This window comes from Sceloporus undulatus, chromosome 3 (genome assembly GCF_019175285.1).
Source record: "Sceloporus undulatus isolate JIND9_A2432 ecotype Alabama chromosome 3, SceUnd_v1.1, whole genome shotgun sequence".
Classification (NCBI taxonomy): domain Eukaryota; kingdom Metazoa; phylum Chordata; class Lepidosauria; order Squamata; family Phrynosomatidae; genus Sceloporus; species Sceloporus undulatus.
Genome location: NC_056524.1, coordinates 201,936,865 through 201,957,305, shown reverse-complemented (window position 1 = coordinate 201,957,305; position 20,441 = coordinate 201,936,865). Strand labels below are relative to the sequence as shown.

General features: G+C 39.4%; 1 long non-coding RNA gene across 1 annotated transcript; it reads right to left on the bottom strand.

The window, feature by feature from the left end:
- Window positions 1-11,753: 11,753 nt before the first annotated feature.
- On the bottom strand, window positions 11,754-20,324 carry LOC121926272. The gene is made up of 3 exons (XR_006102994.1): window positions 20,190-20,324; window positions 17,312-17,388; window positions 11,754-13,214 (listed from the first exon to the last, which is right to left on the bottom strand). It is a non-coding gene; the product is annotated as an uncharacterized LOC121926272 (long non-coding RNA).
- Between the last annotated feature and the right edge of the window lie 117 nt (window positions 20,325-20,441).

Below are 20,441 nucleotides of genomic sequence, written 5' to 3'. Positions count from 1 at the left end.
ATTGTTTATCCTTTTTTTTATATTAAGAGAGAAAGATAAGTTGGCAAATATATAACAAGATGCAAGAGGAGATAGATCAAGGTAATTTGATAGTTAAGGAAGCAGGGTGAATGTAATAGTTGAATTCTTGTTATGTCATTGTTCTTTGTTTGTTTTTTTGTTTTGTTTTTGTTTTTGTTTTATTTTGTTTCTCTTCTTAGGTTATATTTGGGGATTACATGTATCATTTGTTTAAGTTTGTTGTCTTTGTGGAATGTAAGATAATGGGAATGAATGGAATTTTTTTAATAACTTGTTCAAAACTTAATAAAATTATTAAAAAGGGGGGGGGGGAAGGATCCCAACAATTATCGTCCAGTAGCTGACATCAGTACTAGGAAAGATTCTGGAGCAGATCATTAAACAAAGAGTCGTGAACATCTAGAAGGCAAGGCCATAACCACAAAAAGTCAACAAGGGTTTTCAGAGAAACAAGTCATGCCAGACAAACCTAATCTCTTTCTTTGATAAAATTACCAGCTGGTAGATGAAGGGAATGCTGTGGATATAGTATATCTTGATTTCAGTAAGGCCTTTGACAAGGTTTCCCATGACATACTTGCAAACAAGCTGGTAAAATGTGGGCTCGACAAAGAAACTGTTAAATGGATCTGTAATTGGTTGAGCCGCCGAACCCAAAGGGTGCTCAACAATGGCTCCTTTTCATCCTGGAGAGAAGTGACCAGTGGGGCCCACAGGGCTCTGTCCTGGGCCCAGTGCTATTCAACATCTTTATCAATGACCTGGATGACAGAAATTGGGAGCAAACTTATCAAATTTGCAGATGGACACCAAATTAGGGGGAATAGCTAATACCCCAGAGGACAGATCAAGATTCAAAATGACCTGAATAGACTAGAAAGCTGGGCCAAGCTAACAAAATGAAATTCAACAGGGAGAAATATAAGGTACTGCACTTAGGGCGGAAAAAATAAATGCACAGATATGGATGGGTGACACCTGGCTGAATGAAACTACGTGTGAAAGGGATCTAGGAGTCCAAGTAGACCACAGTTGAACATGATGAACAGTGTGATGCGGCAGCTAAAAAGGCCAATGCTATTTTAGCTGCATCAATAGAGTATAGTGTCTAGATCAAGGGGTAATAGTTGCCACTGTATTCTGCTCTGGTCAGGCCCCACCTAGAATATGTGTCCAGTTCTGGGTACCACAATTCAGAAAGGACATTGAGAAACTGGAGCGTGTCCAAGGAGGGCGACAAAAAATGGTGAAGGGTCTGGAAAACCATGCCCTATGAGGAACGACTAGGGAGCTGAGGGATGTTTAGCCTGGAGAAAAGAGGTTAAGAGGTGATATGATATGATAGCCCTGTTTAAAAATATTTGAAAGGATGTCATATTGAAGAGGGAGCAAGCTTGTTTTCTGCTGCTCCAGAGAACAGGACCCGGAACAATGGGTGCAATCTAAGGAAAAGAGATTCCACCTGAACATTAGGAGGAACTCCTGACAGTAAGGGCTTGTTCGACAGTGGAATGCACTCCTCGGAGGGTGATAGAGTCTCCTTCATTGGAGGTCTTTAAACAGAGGCTGGATGGCAATCTGTCAGGGATGCTTTGATTGGATTTCCGGCATGGCAGGGGGTTGGACGGATGGCCCTAGTGGTCTCTTCCAACTCTACAATTCTATGATTCTACTATGATCTAAGTAAATGTGATCCTTGTTATAACACTGGGTTTGGTTCCAAGATCCCCATGTTAACAAAATCCGTGTATGCTCAGTTCCCATTAAATATAATGACATAGCAAAATATGGTCCCTTTAAAAAATGAAAATCAAAGTTTGATATTTGAAATTTATTCTTTTTTGGAACATTTTCAAACCGTGTAGCTTGAATCCGTGTATAAAAAATCAGTGTATAAGAAGGGCCGACTGTTAACTAAACATACTAATGTTTGATGTGTTAATTTACCACATGGCATATATTCCAAAAACAGGGTTGTTCTTTCTACCTGCTGTTAAAATGTTACTGTCCAGAATTCACTGCTTCCTCTAATCTAATGGTAAATGACCCTTATATATTACACATTTGCTCCTTCCTTTGTGTCCTCATGCAGAAAGGTGTATTAAAGCATAATTAACTTGCCTTCTTCAGCAGGGACCAAGGTAGGATCTAACCCTGTCTTGATTAGTTTTATGCACACTCCATAGTGAAAAAATATGGTTCAGATGGTACCTTGACACATGAGTAGGACAAAGAGTGTAGCAAAGAGAGATTTTACCTAGTAAGTAAGGTCCTTTGACTTTAAAAATCAAGAGAAGGACTAATATTTCACTTTGAAAACATAATATTTACTGTTGTAAGTTAAAACATGCAGAGCCAATAAATCTTACTTTGACCTGAATCACTTTGACTTGAGTGGAAAGGAAACACCAATGGAAATATTAAACCAATATAAACAAATAAATTTTTGATGTGGTATACATCAAGACATTTAATGGAAAATAACAAAAGCATTTATTTTATAAGGAACATCAGGAAAGCTTAGCATGCTTAAGACATCTCCCACTATTAACTTTTGAAGACAATAGAGATAACTATTTCAACACATTTCTTCCTCTAAACATGCCGGGATAGCTGTGCTGGTCAATTAGAAATTCAAAACCAAAATCCACCAAACAGTGATACCTTTATTGGCCAACCAAAGGCACAATATACTTGCTGCAAGCTTTGTGAAGCTCCCTGGCAGTGGAGCTTCAAAAGCTTGCAACAAGTATATTGTGCCTTTTGGTTGGCCAATAAAGGTATCACTGTTGGTGGATTTTTGGTTGAATTTCCTCCTTTAAAATAATCTTCAGGGAGTCTGAATTACAGTAAGTTTTTTTTAAAGGCACGCATGAAATAGTTACCTTGTTGTTCACTACATTATCTTCGAGAAGTCAAACAACTGGTGACATCCTAAGCATTTTCAAGCCAATGCTGCTTGGACAATTCTGGGTTTTGGGTCCAAGAAAGGAAAATTATCACATCATCATATATCATCATCTGTAATAACTAGTGGTGGTTTCCCAAGGATTCTGACACGCATCTTTCCCAGCCAACAATGAAATACCAGGGCTGAACTTCTGGGTACAGAGAAAAATGTTTGGGAAACCTGGGAGTTTTTTCTAAGGTAAATAAAGGTAAAAAGTGGTTCAGTATTAATTTAAAATTTAAATTCCAAATGAATCTCACCTGCATTGAAAAATTATCCACAAATATTCAAAATGAGGGAAGAGTTAGCAGCTCCGTGTTCAGAGCTTTCTCTCTCCCTTTGATCATCCAAGGGTCTAAAAGCCCTTGGTCAATCTTAGGCCAGTTGCTGTCCCTCCACTCCCTTTCAGGGGTCTTAGGGTCCAACATGGTTGTTGTTGCTGTTGTTGTGCGTGTTGTTGCGTGCCCCCACCTTGTTTCAAGTAATTTCTGACTTACATTTAGTATATTATTTGAAGAGGTATGCAAAGGGATCTTGCAGCACCTTTGAGACCAACTGTGTGAAAGAAATTGTAGCATAAGGACTTGGTCTATATCAGTGATCCCCAAACAGTGCTCTTTAAGGGATTTTGGACCTCAGCTCCCAGAAACCCAGACTATTGGTCAACATAGCTGAGGCTTCTGGGAGCTGAAGTCCAAAATCTCTTAAAGGGCACAGTTTGGAGACCAGTGCTCTACGTCATCAGGTGCATCTGAGGAAGTAGACCAAGCCCATGAAAGTTTATGCCACAACTCATAGTTAGTCTCAAAGGTGCTACAAGATCACTTTGCATATTGATATTCCAGACTAACACAGCTATTTTTCTGGAATCTATTTGCAGAGGTGTTCATCCATGTGAGGAAAAGTATCTGCAAGTCAATAGCATGTTTTTCTTCACTTAGGGGCTGTGCAAACTGACATCTTTGGCTGGCCTGCTGGTGGAGTTGGGGCATGGTGTTGACTTGATGCTTTCCGCGACTCTGCCTCCAGGCCAGTGTGATGCCGCACGCTGCACCACATGGCATGTGGTGTCATGGCACACCTCCAGCGCTGAGTCTACATGATGCAGTGTCAAAGGAGTATGGAAAGGCCAGATGCCAGTGGCTATGGCGCCCTTTCCAGGGCTCACTTTTGCACCATGGAAAGGCAAGGTCAGGGCTGCATCATGCAATTGCCACAGCCCTGATTCAGCACAGATAGAGGCAGCGGCAGGCTGCCCCTTAAGGACGGTCTGAATAGCCCCTTACATACCTGGCATTTAGGGTGCTTTGTGTTGTGATTGGCCATGTGAAGGAAAATGCCGGCTTAATTTGCAAGGCTGAGGCACATATCTATGAGGAAATGTTATTGTGGGAAATAAATTGTTATTTGTGGGGAATATGCATTTATTAACGCTGATTGATCTTTACCTTTACCCCTTTAAATTGTTATAGTACAATCTCTCATCATTTGAGCAATCTGTGAACAGAGTAATATGGCTTTTTACGAAAGTGGGCATAGAAAAAAATACCCAAGGTTGGTAAAATGGGTGTCTATAGCTTCTGGTCAGAAAGTTTATTCATTTGCTATACAATTTCTGGAAACTTAAATTCTATATTCTCTCCTTCTATATTAACCTTTGTAAGCTTCATTTATTTACCCTTGCTGAGACTGGTATCACTAAATTGGCAGTTGCTGTTTGTCATTTTTAATTTTTTATCCCCTAGGCCTTTCCTTCGTGAAGTGCCATTTCCCAGCTATTTCTCCCTTTGGTGGCAGAAAATAAATCTCTATCCTCTTATGGACACAAGACTTTGCTATCTGTAATTGCAAGGGAGAAAACTGGATTATGCAAATATGCTTATTACGCTAAGGTTTGTTGTTAAGTTTGGGGCTCATTAGCACTCCAGACAGCATAGGATTTTGGTGCTGTTTCAATAGCATATCCTGGTCACACATACATTTCTCGTACACCCCCCTCTTTTTTTCTGATTCAGTCTCAGCTGTGCACACATAAAAATAACTCCATTTCCTTTTCCTTTCTCCCTCCACCCCAAACCTGTTCCCTTGGGGTGTGTTTGCATGTGTGTTTTTAAGTTACCTACCAACTTATGGTGACCTCACAAATTTTGTAGGGTTTTCTTGGGCAAGGAATACTCAGAGATGGATTTGCTATTTCGTTCCTCTGAAATATAGCCTACACCACCACCACCCCCGGTATTCATTAGTGGTCTCCCTTTCAAGTATCAACCAGGGCTAACTCTACTTAACTTCCACAATAAGACAGGATCTGGTGCCTTTAGGGTATACAATATCACACAATGTGACTATTAATGATTTTCATCTCTGCATCACAGCCAATAATAGTGGGTGGGGTGTATAAAGCCAATAATCAAACCTTAATGGATGTCTGTATTTACATGTGATTGTCAACAGTTCCAAAGAAATGGCTTGAGAGCAGCAATCAGATTTCAGATGTTTCCTGACATAAAAAGTAATGTGATTAAACATTAGAAACATATGGTGGACTGGACTAAGAGTCCCAGCATCCCCCCCAGCCTGCACGGTCAGTGCTGGAGGCTTCTCAGAGTTCCACCCACAAGAGTTTTCCTCCAAACACTGATAAGACATTACCTGGTGGAGGAATTCTGACTTAATATCTTCAAGCAGAGGTTTCAACTATCTATGCTGATATCTAGCTCTCGATTTCCTGATCACCTAGAGGGTTGGACTGGATTGCCTATAAGACACACACCAACATTTTGATTAAATACAGTATCTGTGTATGTGATTATATTGTTTTCTCACTGAAATTAAAACCAGGTTTGCTTATTTTTAGAAGTGCTTTACCTTTATTTCATGCAATGCAGATCACCAAGACAAAGGGCCAGGCAAAAGGGCTACAATATTTTTCATTTGCAGTATTATAAACAGATGTGCTTTTTAGCTGAGAGATAAGGCTGTACTGAATGTGATTTCACAAACACGGTCTCTCATTCCACACACTTCCACTTGGGAAGATTTCAGTATTTGTTTGTTGGACAATTACAATAACCTTTAATTACACTTATGAACCCAACCCTACCAGATGCAAAGCACCAAGTCCCTTGCATTTAAGGGTTTCTGGAAAAGAACATATTATGCTTTGTTCCAAAGCTTTTGTCAGATAGGGAGGGAAAGGTTCATTCACATTATTAACTAGAAAATTTGATGAGCAGGAAAAAAACCTAGGATTTTTATTTATTTATTTATTTATTTTTAGTTTGTTGGGTGAGAATTGGGATCCAGGGATATTCACTACAGAGAGTATATGAATCCATAATTTAAATGGTTTTAGTTACATAAATGGAAAAATAGGGGGAAATTTGGTAAACTGCCTAAATAATTCACTCAAACCAATATTGTATTGTAGAACTGATGAACTTATACAATAGTTCTATTGATTTTATATGTATGTATGTTGGCTTAATGAAAAGTCATAGATGAAAGACCCTTTGTTTGGGGCTGATTTTGCACTGCATTATACAGGACTGTGGGTTCAGCAGAGGAAAACGCAATTGTGATATTGAACTGTGGCTGGCTGATTATGATAGGTTGTTGGCATTATTTTATTTATTTATGACATTTATACCCTGCCCTTCAGCTCTAAAGGCTCTCAGAGCAGCTTACTGCCATCTCTATAATCAAACATAGGGATGTTAATAGAATTATGTAGTTTAGAGCTGGGACATTTGAAGAGCAAATGAGAAAATGGGATATTAGAAGATTTGTCTGGGCCATCTCTGTCAAACAGAGGGCTGGCACTATCACAAAATGGCTCTGTCAAGGACAATCAGTGAAGTAATGGTGGTTGAGGGTGCAAACATGAGTTCTTTTACTGTAACAATGAAGCAAAAGAGTTAAAATAATGAAGCAGCAACATTCATGTCCTGGCAGGTTTCCCATAGCTACTATGGCTATTCTGAACTAGATAGGTCTGAATCTGACATGGCTCTTCTTATGTTCTTTCTGTTTCAAAGGACCAGAATTTATTATTTCTATAGCTATGTAGTATCTTCGGACCTGACCCTTCAATCCTCACTTACTTGGGCAGCAGCCACTGTAGTCAACAAGGATCTGTTCCTCTGTCATTTGGGAAGCACCTGACTGATATTCCCACCTACTCCTGCAAGTGATATCTGGCAAGATAGCAGGAGGCTTGCCTGTCATGTTCCCCATTACACTGGAGATCACTCAAATAAGAAAGGGTAGGAATATCAGTCAGCTGCTTCTTAATCGACAAGGGAATAGACCCTCGTCAATCATACCAGCTGCTGCCCAGTATGTGGGGATTCTAGGAATTAGGGAATATGTAGGGACTGTGAATATGAAAGAACCATTTATAGCTGCTTTAGTGAATTCTGGCCAAGGTTTTTTTTTCAAGTTGTAAAAACAAAATGGAATCCTACTACTGCTCCCATCAGCAATGACAAATCCCACCATTAAGGAGATTATTGCACTGGATATTTTTTCCCTATCTGGGCATGGGCTGAAACCATGTTTTATTGCACAGTTCCATGCCCAGATTGGAGGCATCCCATATTAGATCGGGACGTTTCCCTGTTGCTAAAAATAGGACATTTCTGTTCTTACAAAAGTAATGGGAGAAGTCCCAATTGGGTACAGGAAGCCTCTGATCTGAGCATGGAGCTGTATGATAACACATGGTCCCAGCCCAGTCTCAGCCCCTGTCCAGATCAGGGGAAAAGCAGTATGATAATCTCCTTAGTTACTTACTAAACACAAAAAACTGTCATCAAGCAGTTATTCCCTGGTGTTTTATGATGTCCAAGAAAACACATGGCACAAAGACACTTTTGGCATTGATACTATTACCATTGAAAAAATGGGAATAAGACACAAATGTGTTATAGGGATATTGGAAACTGCTTTCTTGTATTGAGTATTTTTGTTGATTATTTTTCTATTATCACCTCTCAATGTTCAGGGTGTGCTTTTCTCAAGAGATGTGTCAGTGCAGCCAAGTACGATTGTAAGGTATCTGGGTCCACATTGTAGAGGCCATAGGATATGTCTGATAGAGGTATAGCCTCAAATGAGAAGTACTGAAATTGCATCCCAGCCCCAATACTGGAAGAAATAACCACAGGCATCCCCCTCAAAGTCTGAATTCTAGGTCAGAAGCAGGAATCCACCAGGCCCCCAGACTTGGTAATACAATGAACAATAATTTACGCCTGGGAGATAATGTAGATTAATCTGTTTTAATCTGAGGATTAATTGGTTTCAACACTTGGCAGATGATGTAAACCACTTGATTTCAACAGGAGAGAATTGTTTATTAAAAGTAAGGAAAATGACCTGCAAAGGAGAAAGGGAGTGGAAACGCCACTTGTCCCTCTTTGCCATCCTACTGGCATGAATTTGGCAACTCCAGAGTTTGGAAAAGTTACTTTTTGGACTAAGAGACTGTTGGGGTTGTAGTCCCAAAATTAAAATTTTCAAGCTCTTCGGGGTATTGAATAGCTGCAAGGCTTGAATGTTAGAGCCTGCAGGTAAAATTGTTCTGTAAAGTATTCCTTGTTTCCTGAGCTCTCAGGCCCTCACAATTCCATGGCTGATGTTTTATTTAATGGATATCTACATGACTGAGATTAGTTTCAGTTAGTATCACTTCTGAAGAGAGCATGAGAGACTTCTTTTTAAAAAATAGCCAAAGATTAAAATCAGTTCAATGCATTGTTAATTACACAAAGTTTGCTTTTAAAACAGCTTTAAAAGGCCCATGTCCCTTTCCTCATTCCTGCATCACCTCAGCAAAGGAGGCACTGCAGACACAAGTACTGCTATTCAACCTGAGAGATGGAATGTTATTTAATTCAAATGAAGGCAAAAGTGAAGGTACCCTTGTAGCCTGAGAGGAAATGTGTGCAGTAAGTGTGAAGTGTAATGAAGGAGGCATTTTGACTTTTGAATTATCTTCATGAAGAGTCATTTATATTTGTTAGTAAGGCTTTTGTCCTTTATTTCAAAAGCAAGCTTTCAAACTGCCAGCTTCTTTGGGAAATGTAAACATTTCTTAATTAATTATCCAGGTTTACAGGTTTAGAAACACACTAGAACCCACTGTTTTCATACTGTTTGTATTCATGTATCTCCCCTATTTAAAAAACTGTTATTCTTTGGTTCTTTGGTGCTGTGTAAAAGACAGCGAAAGGCAGAGGCAGAAAGAGAGAGCTTTTGAAAAAGCTGCTCAAAGTCAATACCACCATGGGCAAAGTAAAGAACTAAATCCTTTCCTTTTTCAAGTAAGGAAACTTGTATAGTCAAATGAAGAGAATTTCTTGCCTGCTTTGGACAAAATGATCAGTTTGTGTAAGGCTAGTGTAAGTTGAAACAGTTAAGGGATAAGATTTGGTTCTGAAAATATGAAAGGAGAATTGCAAATGTATTTATTTAAAATCTTACATACAAGCCATTTAATGCAAGAGTGGGAATTTTTCCCCCTACAGTACTTCAGAGATAGCTTCACAGAAGCTGAATGCTGGTAGTAGGTAAGCTTAAGATACAAAACTGAGTAAGGCTACTCCCATTTCTTTCCTTCCTTTTCTGCTATCCTCTATTTATACACTCCCTCTCCTTTCTTTTTTTAAACATCTTCTGCCCTTTTCCCCTTCATTCTCCACTTTCTCCTTCTTCCTTCAGTGGTCTGCTGGGAGAGAGGTAAGTTATTCCCACAGAGGTCTAAACAGATCGCTTGCAGATAGCTCTTGTAATCAAGCCAAGACCTTGGCTAATGTATGGACACCCACCACAGCAAATCCATGATTTCCATTGTGAAGGAAGGGAGTGAGGGAGAGAAAGATGTTTTTGTTGTTATTTTTAATTGCCATCACGTTGGCTTCAACTTAAGATGGCCGAATGAATAACAGGCTTCCAAGACATCCTGCTGAAGTCTTGCAAACTCCAGGGTCATGGCTTCCCTGATCTCTCTCTTTTTGTACTGCCTCTCTCTTTATCAAACATTATAATCTTTTCTAATGAATCATATTGTCCCCTATTATGTCCAAAATATATAGATTCAGTTTAGTAAATTTGGCTTCTAGAAATAATAATAGAATCATAGAGTTGGAAGAGACCACAAGGGCTATCCATTCCAACCCTCTGCCATGCAGGAAATCTCAATCAAAGCATCCCCAACAGATGGCCATCCAGCCTCTGTTTAAAGACCTCCAAGGAAGGAGACTCCACTACACTCTGAGGGAGTATGTTCCACTGTCAAACAGCCCTTACTGTCAAGAAGCTCCTCCTAATGTTGAGGTGGAATCTCTTTTCCTGTATCTTGCATCCATTGTTCCGGTTCCTTTTCTCTGGAGCAACAGAAAACAAGTTTGCTCCCTCCTCAATATGACATCTCTTCAAGTATTTAAACAGGGCTATCATATCACCTCTTAACTTCTCCAGGCTAAACATCCCCAGCTCCCTAAGGCGTTCCTCATAGGGCATGGTTTCCAGACTGTTCACCGTTTTAGTTACCCTCCTAGATTTGCTCTAAGACCCATCCATTTGTCTTTTGGGCAGTCCGTGAAATCTAAAGAAATTTCCTCCAGCATCACATTTCAGATGAAATGATTATTTTCCTGTCCAGCTTTCACAGCCACAGCCAGAGATAGGAGCATACTCTTGCTCCCCACCCATCCACACTTCTTTCACTACAGAATTTAAACCTAGAATTCCTCCCATATGTAGGAATATGGTACATTACAGTTGCCCTTGACTAGTAGGATTAGGGATTGGTCTATCTATCTCATGCAAGGAGAAGAATTATAAGACCATCGCTCATATAAAGAGAAAAATATATGCATTTCCTTACAAGAATTTCCTCCCTACCAACAACTCCAGAATTCTCTACATTGACATGGACAGAGAACATTCGAGCTCCATTTCACTTAACTTCTCCTGAATGCAGAGGTGTTCTCAGAACTCAACAACATTGGTAGTACTAGCACATTTTTGTCTCTCCCTTTCAGTTTTTGTTTTGTTTGGTTCTATTTTCCTGTTGCTGTAAGTGCATTGTTAGTCTGCTTTGTTAGCTGTACTGGTAGTCAGGCCATCATTTTGTCTAATTTTGTTCCAAGAATTGTTCCAAGGCACCTTAGAGGAAAAAGAGCAGCCACTGCAAAACAATGCCAGAAGAGATTAAGAAAAAATTCTGTAGAATTCCCTTCTTTCTCTAGGGGGATGTGAGGGGTCCCTCTAAATAATTCTTCGGGGGAGAGTCTCCTGAAACATTTCAGAATTTCTCAGCACCAAATCTCTCACTTCTAGAGTTCAGCTCTAGTATAGATAGCTTACAAGGGACTGGTGAAACTCAGTGTATGGTCATATACCCTAGAGAGCGACTCCCAGTATTATCAGGCAGGAAAAAAATAGCATTTTGCAAACAACCAACATAATAATTAGTCACAAATTGGATGTGGCCATTCTTCCCTGAGCTTGAAAAAGTTACCTTCTTGAGGTACAGCCTGGGGGATTCTTATTGCTGCTGTCAATAATGGCTTGTCAGTTATGGCTACTGGATTCACTGACGTACGTGTGTGTGTGTGTGTGTGTGTGTGTGTGAGAGAGAGAGAGAGAGAGAGAGAGAGAGGCCCAGGCTGAGGTTTTGCAACAATTAAGGCTATGAAACCAATCTTGCTTTCAGCATTCACCATTCCACTTCTGAATAGTGCACTGTTTGAAATCCCTTGTCATAGCCTTCATAGACATGCTGCAAAAGGGAGTCAGTAAAAACAACAGAAGCATGTGCAGGTAGAAATAAATAAAGAATAAAATGAAACAGCTCCCACCATTGTGTCAAATTTGACAAGTATGTCACTGGAACTCTGATGCTTCTTACTTGTCAGAAAACATTCTAGTGTCTGTGAGCACCCTAATGAGAGCAAGGAGACCCATACCAAATAAAATGGTCATGCTCATGATAGCGCAACATTGCAACCACAGCTGGCTATGAACTCTGCAGAGCATGCCTCAGTTTGCTGGTTTGGTGAACTTCACAAGTCAAACATATAGGACAAAACCCCTGAGACATCAACAGGGAGGGCCAAATAAAAAGTGAAGAATTTGAGGACACAGAAATACAAGCATGATACTGTCATGAAGCCTTCTGTCCTCTGTATATTCGTGTGGAGTGATCTCTCCTCATCTCCCTCCCCAGACTATGCTACCCCCAAAAGCAAAAGAATTGTGTGAAGTGATGGCTGTCAGATCGCTCCTCTGTCCCGCATTCTCCTTAAATCAATTTCCTCCTTCCTTTCAAACTTTTATAAGCTTCACAATTACTTTTTCAGTAGGTTGACCTGTTTTTGGCAGTTCCCTAGAGAATTGTTGTGAGAAAAATATCTCCTAGGATAAAGAAAAAGAGCATGGCATAGGAGAGCAAGAGAAGGTGGTTATCCAAAATATATCCCAACAGCTGCTTCTGTTCTGTCTGCCATCCTTCAAACTTTGCAGATTTTGATACAAACTGACCTATTCTGCCCCTCCTGGACAAATGTGCAGATCAAAGTGTCACTGCCCATTGGGTTATACTATTCAGCAAATGAAGAGTTGGTAAAAGTTACTTTTTTGGTCCACAATTCCCAAAATCCCTCAGAAAAGACGGGTGTATTTGTTCAAACGTTTTAAACAGGTGGATTTTTGTGCAGATTCCCCTCCCCCACAATAAACCTCACAGGATAATATGGATATTGGATAGAACAAACTTAAGAGTGATCGTGTGTGTTTCTGTTTTCATGGAACATGGACCATAGCTTTGAAAAATAATTTCTATCAGTTTCTACTTCTCTGGTGCTATTTATTTCATAACAGCTCTGACTTTCTTGCCTATACCATTTGTATACATGCTATAAATCCACTATAAATCTGCAATAAATCTTTCTACACATACTTGGGAGTAAGTGCCATGTAAAACAATCAGTCTTGTCCAACTGTATTTCATACTGGTCTGAAGAACCATGACTTCTCTCAATACAACTCCTTGGTGGTAGTTATTTTGCAAGATTTGATGGTTGTTGTTGCTTCACCATAAACTTGTTCCATTCTTTTTAGAATCTGTTTGCACTTATTTCTTGGATCTGAATTAGGGTGCTTCCAAGATTTTGTTTGTTTGTTTGCATAGCTGATGCTCTGATTTATAGTGCTAAAGTGCTATTTCTTTGATGCCCTAAAAAAGAAATTTAAAAAAGATTTACTTTTTTGTTCTGAAATGTCTCAGAATTAAAAAAGAAACCCACTTGAGGGTACTGTTTATCAAAGAGGTAGCCATGATAGTCTCTTGCAATGTAAAAAGGAGAAAGGAAGGGGGAAGGGTAAAGGAAATGTGGCAGCACCTTAAAGATTAACTGGTTTTCATTTTTGCATGAGCTTTTGTGGATATAAACCCAGTTCTCAGCCATAAAGCATATTTATACAGTTATGGGATCTTCACAACTCCCAGGAACAGATGGCATATCAACAGAACTTCTGCAATTCACACAGACAGAATGAACTCCAATTCTGACTAAAATAGAGAATATTTTATTCAAAGCAAACTAAAATATGGCAAACAAAGCAGTGGCCTATAGATTGGAAATAATCAATATACATTCCTCTGCACAAAAAAGGAGACACAAAAAATTGCAGTAGTTGCAAGACCATTGCACTAATTACCCACACAAGCAAAGTCATGCTCAAAATTCAGCAGCAAAGACCCCTACCATATATGGAACAAGAAGTCCCAGAAATGTAAGCTGGATCCAGGAAAGGAAGATGTACTAGGAATCACATAGCAAACATAAGATGGATAAGGGAGAGCACACGAAAGTTCCAAAACAAAATGTACGTGTGCTTTATTGATTACAGCAAAGACCACAAAAAGCTATGGAATGCTCTCAGAGAAATGGGAGTACCACGACATATAATTGTCCTGATGGGTAACCTGTATTCAGGGCAAGAAATAGTCATCAGAACTAAACACAGAGAAACAGAATGGGAACAAATGGTTCCCATTTGGCAAAGAGATCAGGCAAGCCTGCATACTACTGTATCACCATATCTACTCAACCTGTAGGCAGAAAATATCATGACAGAGCAGGCTTAGACTCAGAGAAAGCAGTAGCGAAGATGGCAGGAAAGAACATTAAAGACCTAAAATATGCAGATGGCACAATACTTCTAGCAGAAACCAACAAAGACCTGGAAAAATTACTGAAGAAGATCAAGGAAGAAAGTGCCAAGGGTAGGATTAATGCTGAACATTAAGAACACAAAAATAGTCATCACAGAAGATCCATAAGAATTTGTCTTAAATAACAAGAAATTCTCATACAGTGGTGCCTCGGGTTACGAAATTAATTCGTAACGCGGCCACTTTCGTAACCCGAAAAGCCTTCGTAAGCCGAATTGCCATAGGCGCTAATGGGGAAAAGCCGCGATTCCGTGCGAAAAAGCCGAAAAAAGCACCAAAAGTTTTTTCGTAACCCGAAAAAACATTCGTAACCCGAAACAATAATTCCCTATGGGATTTTTTCGTATCCCGAAAATTTCGTAACCTGGGTATTTCGTATCCCGAGGTACCACTGTATTTGGATCAAATATTGATCAAAATGGAGACTGCAGTCAAGAAATTAGAAGAATAGGTATGAGAAGGGCTGCTATGAAGAAAGGGTAAAGTTATAACTCCAAACACCAAACTGAGGATCATCCAAGCCATTGTATTCTTCATCACCATGTACTGATATGAGAGCTGGACAGTGAAAGAAAATTAACTCATTTGAGACATGGTGCTGGAGCAGACTGCTGAGAATAGCATTAATGGCCAATAAGACAAACAAATGGATAATAGCAAAGATTATGCCCATGCCAAGATGACTAAACTGAAGCAGTTGTACTTTGGCCACATCATGAAAAGGCATGGATCATTAGAAAAGACAATGATGCTAGGAAAGTTAGAGGGTAGTAGAAAGAGAGGAAGACCACATGCCAGATGATTGGATTCAATCAGAGAGATCACGGGCCTGCAGGACCTAAGCAGAGCAGTGGAGGATAAGGAGTCTTGGAGATGTCTCAACCACAGGGTCACCATTATTCAAGGTTGACTCAAGTGCAGTTAATAACAACAATCTGAGAAAACAGAAATGTCATTTGGATATACAATTTTTAAAAACCAAACCAAACCTGGGAACTACAGCAACAAAGAGGCCACCTCCTGTAATATGTGTTCTTATATTTAGTGGTCTGAGTGGGGGGTGGGGGGTGAGATAAGAAAAAAAAATTACAAATTGCCATTCCACATTTTTATGCTCTTCAGTCTGCACTACAGGTAAGAAACATCAGCCAGTATTTATAAGACTCTCACATTGCTTGATTTTAAGCATTGTTTTAGACTATCCTTTGGTTCTCATAATCACTAAAGCTAGATGTTTCTTTGCCTCATCATCAATTGAAAAGAAGCATAACCATAACAAATTTCATTTGACTAATGTTGTTAAATTTTATAACAAAGCACATATGAGGCCAAATCTCGAGTGTAGAGTCTTTGACAGGAAGAACATACAAGCAAGCTACATCTGCATTTCTTCTTTGTCAACTCACTCCGTGGACACCAGAATGAATATTTATACAATTCACTAAAAAAAAAACTGATCAGCTAAATCTCTGGACCCATTTTTTCAATAAAAATGAGACTGCTGGGTTCAGCAGAAGGACTGTGGGCCACAGAAATGCCTCAGTTCAAGTTACTCTGAAAGGATTCTCTTGTAGTGACTGATATACCTTTTTAAGCTGGCTCTGTTTATAGTTGCCAACTTAAATTCTAAAATTGCTTAATCATAAGAAGCCTTACTGACTTCCAAAGTCATAATTTCTGTGAGTTATGGTTTCTTAATATGACTAGGAAATTAAAGTAATCATAGCCAAGAGAATCACAAGCCATGCAACCAAGTAACAGACGCATAGCCTTGCATTGAAGTACAGAGATGGAAGGTTCTATTTGTTGCCAAAAGAGAGGGAGAGACAGACAGAGATACAGAGAGAGAGAGAGAGAATCCACCTAGTATGGACCCAGGACTTGACACAAATTACATCTGTAGCCTCAGGCACAGTATTTTCTTGGTTTGGATCCCATTTACTCTTGGTGCATCATATTGTTATACTGATGAAAATTAAGACAAAACATGCAAAGAAGCTAGATCTGAAATGTACAAAACATTCTGTCCAGTGGCCTAGCAGAATCCATGTTCAGGCATTTAGCCTGGCCATGCTATTAGTAGGGCATGTGGCCATGCATGCTGATCCTCTCCACTGCATCCCTATGCACACCATCTCGTGTTCTCTGAGTTCATATCTTGCTGTACTAACTGGCAAGGACCACTTGCTTTTATGCCAGCATAGTAAGCTCTGAACAGAGTAGGGGTGAGGAACGGTAAAGGTAAAGGTTTCCCCTTTGATAAGGTTGTCAAGTCATGTCCAACTGTTGGGGGCAGTGCTCATCTCCATTACTAAGCCAAGGGAGCCAGTTTTCTCAAAGACATTTCTGTGGTCATGTGGCCAACATGGCTGCACAAAATGCTGTTACAGTGATACCTATTTATCTTCTTGCACTTTTACATGCTTTTGAACTGCTAGGTTAGCAGACGTTGGGACTAGTGGCAGGAGCTCACTCCGTCACATGGTGCTTGGGTCTAGAACTGCTGACCTTGTGATCTTCAAGGTCAGTATCTTAACCACTGAGCCACCACATCGAGGAAGGGTACATTGGAACAAAAGGGGTGAGGCCAATGTACACCTCTAACTCCTTTTTGTACTAGATCCTGCACAGTCTGGATGCCTGGATAAACCTATCTGGCAGAGTCCAAGCTTTACTATGAATACCCTAAGGGGCCCTTAACAGGCAACTTAAAGAGTAACTTGAAAGCATTATTTGGGTCTAAACAAAGGAAAGAGTTGCAGAGAGTGAAACATTTCCTTATAGTTTTCCAAATCAGGTATGCTCATTACTTTGAGAAAGAAGAGACCATAGTTCATGGCAAAGTATATGCTTCACATGCAAAAAGTCAGTCTTTGAATTTCTAAATAATAAAAAGATTGGGTCAACATTTATTTGAAAGATGACTGCAGACTCTGGAGAGCTGCTGCCAGTCAGATCAAGCATTACTAGGCTAGACAGACAGGTAGTCTAACCTAGTACACAGCAGCTGCCTAATGACATGACTGTGCAATGGACCAACTTTGCTTTCAGGGTCAACTATGTATGTTCCATAGCAAGAGAAGAAACGGGCTTACCATTTCCATGTCAAGGGGCCCATTACCAGGAACAGTGTCTGATGTCATATAATCCATATTTTGCAGATGGTAAAGTACTGCAGAGGAAGATTGAATGACCTGCTTAACATTGCACAGAAAGGCTGTTGTAAAATCTGATACTGAAATCTGACCTCCTGAGAGTTATGAATACCAGCTTTCTCTGTCTAGATAGATATTACAAACTCTCTTTTTTCCCCAAGGCAAGGAAATATTTTTATATATATATTATCAAACTAGAAGCACTGGCTGAAAATAATTAACTGGGGGTTTATTTAGAGTATGTTTACATGTGTGGGCTAGGGTGCAACTTGAACTGAAAGTAAGCAGCACTCATTACCATATTATATTTTCACAAATCTCATGCACTAAGTAAAAACATGTTACAGCAGTAGATGAGTTACAAGAAAGCTCTATGCAAATAGATTTGTCTGACCTGCATTTAGCAGATGGGGTTCTTACTGCACCTAGTGAAAAACTATGGCAATTCAACAGCCTTTTGAAGGGGCATTTTTTGAACTTCATCTGCTTTACAATGGACTTTTTAGATATATACAGCCATCCTTTCTGATTTGCAGGGGATCCATTCCAGACCCCCTGCGAATCAGGAAAATCACTAATATTGGAGCCCCACTGTAATTAATAGGGGTGCGCTCCTGTGTGCCATTATATCCCACCCAGTATGCTATCCGCAAAAGGCCGAGGGATGCAAATGGCAAGACTGTGAATCGGGAGGGACAACTGTAGTTTCTACTTGCTTACTTTGACCTATCTTCCCTCCAGTAACAAAGTCCTAAAGATATAATGTTACAATTTTGGCCCTGTACAGACTGGCCTGAAAGATGATGCAGCGCCAAAGGAGCGCCATATAGATGCACCACCCCAGCTATGGCGCCCTCAAAAGGCCAGATTGGGGCCACTGTATAAGATTGCCATGGCCCTAATCCAGGTGAAGAAGGGATAGCTGGAGACTGCCCCTTCAGGGTGGTTTGTACAGCCCCTTAATTAACATTATTAAGTTAATGGTGTAAACTTAACTCTTAGTTATTTTCTTAGTTATACTAAATAGTAAGATGCCACATGTTTCAAGTGCTGGCTCATTTTGCTGTCTCATGCATTACTGTGCATATTGAGGCAATGATGAAGTGGAAAGGAAAAGACTGCGTTTTGCACCATAGGCCTGCATTTGTAGAATTTGGATTTTTTTTTAAAGGTAGCTAGCATGTAACACTCCAGTTTCTTTTGAGAAAACTACTCTTAAAATAATAATAATGACAACTAATTACTTTGGAATGACAGGGAACTAGCTAATTCTTTTCTCTTTTTTGGAGGCAGTGTGGTATAGTAGTTTGAATGTTGGACTATGACTCTGGAGATCACCATTTGATTCCTTGCTGGGTCATGGAAACACATTGCGTGACTTTGGATTAATCACACATGCTTTTCCACTCAAAAAATTCATCATAGGTTCACCTTAGGGTCACCATAAGTTGGAAAAGATTTGAAGGCACGCAACAGCAACAATAAGAACAATAATCCCTTCTAAAAAACAAGTTGACAAGCTCCTGTTAGATTCCCTGGAAATTCTTTGCCAAACACAAATAACTCTATTTTGTCTATGAACTTTTCACTGATACCTAAAGTTGTATAGAGAAGATAAAAGTATTTTTCCCACTACCACCACTTCTTCATAAAGATGAATGGTAAATCTGTTTGGGAGCCTTAGAGATTGTGACTTGGCATGGGTGGGAAGGGTAAAAAACCCAACAGAGCATGGTAAAGGTGGCAACACTGCCAAGCATACACTTCTGGTTGTTCAGGATATTTGGACATTTTAATCCGTTATATAAGATGAAGGGATGTAATTTGCCAGTAATTTTCTTCTCAAAGGAAGAAATGCACAATTTTACCAATTTTCTTTCTGCTGAAAAGAAGAATTTAAAACCATGTGGTTTTTGAAGCCTATTCACAGGTTGGGACATATTCTGCACAAAATTCAAACATAGTTGGTTTGCACAGAAAACCCCATTTCCCATGCAGGGAACAGCAGAAATATTATGTTCTGTGTAGAAAAAGGTATCTCCTTTGCAGAAGAATGATGTTTTCTGTGCAAAACAACTGTGAATTTTGGGCAAAATAAGTCCTGAACAGTAAAGACTCTGATCAGTCCAGGCTTCTCCTCATCAGGGCTTCTCAATATTTGGAAAAAAAAAATGTTTTTCAGTCATTTTTGAATACTTTTATAATATTCTTACTACACATGAATAAGATAAAGACACCATTTGATGTTTTCTACTAGCATTCAATCATATTTCATTTTGATTCTATGTCTGATTGTGGCCCATAATCAGTAAGACAAAACAGAATTACCAATTGACCTAGACGTGGACATAGATACAATACATCTCAAATATATAAGAAGTGGGTCAGTTTCCAGCTATAATGTTATCAAAGAACTTACCAAAGGGGAGAATAGGCATGCATGTAGATACCACCTATCGTCATCTAATAAATACAGAAATTTCACTACCTGTTAAAATGTTTGCTTTCGTATGGCTCTGTACTAGCTAATGAAACCGATCCTTCTTCTCAACTCTCATCTGAGGCAGAGCTAACTGAATATTTCCAGTATATATATATATATATAAAAGAACTAGGAAAGCCATTTTGCTAGGTACTGCATTTTTATATTTATTTCATTTTTTTTCCTGTGGTGCCTCCTGATGGGATACAGTCTAATAAAACTTCCATTTTCAAGTTGAGATGAAAGCACTATCTATCTGATAAATCTGGCTGTAGACACTAATGCTGCTTGGCTTTGTTTTCATATATTATATGCACAACTAACATTAATTGTCACCTTTTTTCTTAAGTCTTTCTCGGATGTTTTTAATCTCTGTGGGCTGTATTGATTTTCTTCTCTATTGAATCCACTGTTGCCACCAGGACCTCCTTGTAGATAAGGTGTTTCAGTTCTGCGTGTGATATTTCATGGGAAAACACTTTTTAAAAAAGTATTTCCCACCCACCCCCCACTCCTTTTTCAGAGTATTAAAAGAAAGATGCTGTTTTTGAAAAAAAGAAAAGAAAAGAAAGAATTCAGAGCACAAAG